General features: G+C 48.7%; 2 non-coding genes across 2 annotated transcripts; one reads left to right on the top strand and one right to left on the bottom strand.

The window, feature by feature from the left end:
• Nucleotides 1–977: 977 nt before the first annotated feature.
• Nucleotides 978–1050, bottom strand: TRNAG-UCC (transfer RNA glycine (anticodon UCC)). Its single transcript has one exon. It is a non-coding gene; the product is annotated as a tRNA-Gly (tRNA).
• Nucleotides 1051–4506: 3456 nt separating this feature from the next.
• On the top strand, nt 4507–4579 carry TRNAG-UCC (transfer RNA glycine (anticodon UCC)). Its single transcript has one exon. It is a non-coding gene; the product is annotated as a tRNA-Gly (tRNA).
• The last annotated feature ends 301 nt before the right edge of the window (nt 4580–4880 follow it).

Genomic DNA, 4880 nt, shown 5'->3' with positions numbered 1-4880 from the left:
ACCCAGTGTTTCCATTCATCCAAGGAGCAGGCTGCCTGCAAAACATGTCTAAAATTATCCCTAATTCCAAGTCCTCTCTACACAATCAAGCTCTCCAATATAATAATTCCAAAACCTTTCTTGATTCCTGCTTTTAATAAAGTACATTTACAGAGGATATGAGTTCCAGATTTGATTTCAGACTCTGGGGATGTATATTCCTCTTCTGGAACTTGTATATCCGGTCCTGGGGAAAAAAAAGAAAAGGGAAAGAGAGAAAGAGAAAGAGAGGGGGAGAGAGTGCAGAGCGTAACAAACATTCCTTGTATTTTTTCTGTCTTTTGCCCACTGAGCGCGGAGGGGAGAGACGGGCTGATACACAGCATCTGGTTAAAGTCAGGTAAGTAACTCTCTGGGGGGGAAAAGCACTGAAGTCAGCTGCCAACCTCTTTCTCTTCCTAATGTGTTTTTGCAGATGGAGGAAAACTGGAGCCAACGCAGAGGTTTCAGTTTTAGGAGATACTTGGGAGAAATGAGAGAGACGGAAACGCTTTGCTCTGTCACTATCCTGTTAGCTGGGTGCCGACCGGAACATTTGGCATCATGGGCGGAGGGTAGACTTTGACCAGCCCCACGCCCCCGCCATGTGCAAATATGCCAAAGGGTCTTCTCCAGCCAGAAGATTCCCCTGAATGAAGGCTGAAGGTAAGACCAGGACCAGAACGGGAAACTGAAGCCTGTTTCTGAGCATACACACCTTTCACCAGGGCTCCGCTGGCCCGAGTGCATGGGCGGCCCCCTCCCGTTCCTAGGAGGGGCTCACAACCCTGCGAGAGGAGTGGGGAGCTGGGGTCAAAAGGTCTAACTCCTGTGTGTGTGTGTTTCAATATTTATTTTTTATTTGTTTATTTGGCTGCACCGCATCTTGGTTGTGGCACGCAGGATCTCGGTCTTCGTTGCAGCCTGTGGGATCGTTAGTTGCAGCATGTGGGAATAAGTTCCCTGACCAGGAATCGAACCCAGGCCCCCTGCATTGGAAGCACAGGGTCTTAGCCACTGGACCACCAGGGAAGTTCCCCTCTTGTAGTTTTGTACCCCATGCCTTTTGACCGTGGATGAGACATTTCATCCCCAGACCTTGGATTCTGCACCATGTACAATAGAGACTGTAATAAATACTTCACCTGGTCCCAAGGTTCCTGTGAGCCTTTCCCTACACGCAACAGAGAAGCTCGTGTCGGGGAGCAAAGTCGCCAAAGTGCCCACCATTCTCTGAGTCGAGTATGGAAGATTTGACGAAATGCTGGGAGCTTTTCAATGAGCCCCTGTCCCACTGTGAGGTGGGATACTGGGTTTACGCCAGCCCTGTAATCTTAGTCCAATTCCACAGTTGGGAGCAGTTTTCTGTAGATAATTCAGTCTCTGCCTGAGTGTGTGAGCAGGACTCACTGGGTTCCCCGGGGGTGGAGGGGAGCAGGCTCGAGTCCACACGGGGTTTCCTAGGTCCTCTTCATGTCTGCTACCGGGTGGCTGGTCTGGGCCGCTCCCTGGACTGTTGACCACTGAAGTTCCGCTTGTCCCATTCCTTGGCTTCAGGCCAGTGTTTGTTGCTGGCTTGGGGAGCTGGTGGTTCGTCTTCTGTCTTGACTGAACTGGAGCTCTGCCTCCTTTATCCCCTGGTTTGGTCTGGGGGTTTCCGTTGGTGCCTTGAGCCCCTGGGCTGCCCCTGGAGTGTGGGCCCCTGAGTCTCCCTTGGTGCTGAGCCCCTGGCTCTAATCGTGAGGTCAGGGCCCAGGCTGTTCATTCTGCACCCCCTAGCCCACAGCGCCGTCTTGCCCCCACATGGTCATTCCTCTCTGGTATGTGCTCTAGCCAGGTTCCACCCAGCATCTGTGCCTCCCCACTGCAGGGTCACCCAGGAGATTCCAAGTTCTTTCCACACCACACAGGAAGTGAGGGTAGCTCGGGAAAGCTAAATGCTAGCCCTTCCACTGTCTGACCACAGAGTACTGCTGAGTTTACTCTGATGTGGCCACTCCCACATGGGTGTGGGGAGCCTGTGTTTCATGCAGTCTGAAACGAAGGAGAGGCTTTGTATTGATGAGGTGGTTGGATGGCCTCACTAGCTCCATGGACATGTGTTTGGGCAGACTCCAAGAGACAGTGAAGGCCACGGAAGCATGCTGCAGTCCATGGGGTCACAAAGAGTTGGGCACAACTTAGCGACATGAGCAACAACAGCAAACATCTAACACACTTCCCGCTCAGGGTAGCCCAGAGACAGAAAATCAAGATGAATGTCTGTCCAGGCTCTGTCTTCTTTCTTCTCATGGTCCCTTGGAACCAGAAATGGGTAGGCTTCCTGCCTCTACAATTCAAACCTCCTGGTCTAGTTGTCTTTGCAGTCCCATGGACTATAGCCTGCCAGGTTCTTCTGTCCATGGAACTTTCCAGGGAAGAATACTGGAGTGGTTTGCCATTTCCTCCTCCAGGGGATCTTCCCAACCCAGGAATGGAACCTGGGTCTTTTGGGTCTCCTGCTTTGGCAAGCAGGTTCTTTAACACCAGTGCCACCTAGGAAGCCTTAGTTGTCACTGCAAAACCAGTTCTCACCTGCATGGAAGCAGTTCCAGGATCTGAGTCCTACCTACAAGCTTGGCTCTTTAGCAGGTTATGCTAAATGGGAGCTAAATAAATTTAGAAAATCTTATTTCTCTCTCAATAAAACCTAGTTTTTACCTCTATTATGCCTACAAAATACCCATTTTGGGTCAGGATAACCAGCATATTACCTTTTTTTTTTTGCATTCATGCTGTTGAAGTTTGAAGGTAGGCTTATGTCTCTGAGAAAATGGGTAAGTGAAGGGATAGATTAACCCATGAAACACAAAAATGAAAAGTGTGTTAGTAGTATTCCAGACATGTCATCCCTCTTCCAACCAGATAACCCTTGGCACTCTTTCCAACTCAGAAGAATTCAACTCTTACGATGGAGCTTAAGAGCACAGTTTGGAAAGTATGACATAGTTTCCAAGTGTGTCCATATATACTAACTCGATTCTTTCTGCTATTAGATTTCCAAAGTACTGGTCCCTCTGAAATCTGCCTGAGGCAACTTGAACTTGGATGAATGGCCATTAAACATGCTGATGCTGAACAAGGCTGTACAGCGTCCAATGACTTCTCTGCTGATAAAAACTGTCTCATGATTTATTCTAAAACATTGGCCTTGAGCTACTTTCCATTCTCTAATGTATCACTTTGGAGATTATAAATCAGAGTCTACTTGCTGTGGTCTTTCACTTGGACAACTCACTTGACCCTCCCCCCACCCCCCACCCAGTCATTGAACCTCTTTAGGGAAGAGCCCACTGGAAAGGAATCAGAAAAGATGGGTTCCTCAACTGCTCAAATTGGGCAAACAACAACTCTACTACAGAAAATGAATTGACCAGCTTGTAATTTCCTGACCTTCTCATGAATTTGATGCTGGCATCTAGTGCTAGAGAATTAACCCATGTCAAGCAAGGCCACTGGATGGGTCATCAGAGCCACTAAATCACCTCGTGCTCATTTGCAGCCAGGTCCCTCCACCAAGCGAGATCAGTCCACCAGACGAGCACCGTCTCCGAGTCCAGTACTATATTATGCCAGCAAGCATCATGAAAGCAAGTAGGGCAGAGTCCTTGACCTGCGAAACTCCCCGTCTAGTGGAGGAGGTAAACAGTGAGACAGTGAGAAAACAAAATTAAACACTGAACTTCGTGGCACCTTCTGTGGGAACAACAGGAATCCAAGAAGGAGGAATAGCCTGAGGAGACGCCATAGACAGGTGGGATGTCTAGACGGGGCTATAAACAGGAGAGAAGGGCAATAACAAGACGAGGAGAGTAACAGTGAAGTCACAAGTTGGGAAGATGGACGTGTGCATGTGGGCTGGGGACTGTGAGGAGCCCCACTTGGCAAGAGGAGAACAGACAGAGAATTGATGGGGAAATGGCTGTCTAGGACTCCCCTGGGGGTCCAGTGGTTAAAACTCCATGCTTCCAATGCAGCGGTTGTGAGTTCAGTCCCTGGTCAGGAAACTAGGATCCCACATGCCATGCGGGGAAGTCAAAAGGTAAAAATAAATAGATAATTTTTAAAATGGCCAGAAAATGGAGGATCTAGACCATGAAGATAAACCAGAGGGCTTGTGATAGACAGTGGGATGCCACGTGTAGGAACACAGCATGGGATGAGATGGGATGAAGATCCTATGATTTTAGGATGCTTGGGGACAAGATAGACTATATTGTGGGAAGTGTCTGAAGCTGGAGGGGCCTCTGTCTGGTTACTTGACTGGACAGTGTATGTGAAGAGAAGGAGGGAAGAGGGAGAAGCAAGTTCTAGATACACACACAACTACGAAAGAGGAATTCCTGATAATTGACTGGATAAGGGACACAAGGGAGCAGGAACTTCATGGTTTTTAGTATCGGAAAGAGGAGCAATAGTGGTGCCATTGTAAGAAGGCCCTGAGGGACTTCCCCGGTGGTCCAGTGGTTAAGACTCTGCACTTCCACTGCAGGGGTCACAGGTTCAATCCCTGACTGGGAAACCACCATCCCACGTGCCACGTAGTACAGCCTGAAAAGAGAGAAAGAAGGAACCCCATCTCACAGCAGCGTGTTTGGTTTATTTCTGTTGGTGATCGGTTATTTCTATTGGTTCTAGATTGGCCTCATAGACGAAATAATCCCCATGGACCCAAACAATGCCAAACATCTTGGTAAGGTGGACAGCTCTGTCTCCAGCAACTGGACCTATGGTTCTTCAAAAATCAACACGAGACGTTATACACCTGCTTATCTCAGCAGAAGGATGCAGGTGGGAGGCTCTAGAGCATGCAGTTTTCAAAT

This window comes from Capricornis sumatraensis, chromosome 4 (genome assembly GCF_032405125.1).
Source record: "Capricornis sumatraensis isolate serow.1 chromosome 4, serow.2, whole genome shotgun sequence".
NCBI classification, from domain to species: domain Eukaryota; kingdom Metazoa; phylum Chordata; class Mammalia; order Artiodactyla; family Bovidae; genus Capricornis; species Capricornis sumatraensis.
Note: the sequence above shows the minus strand (reverse complement) of the source record. Positions and strands in the feature narration are given on the sequence as shown.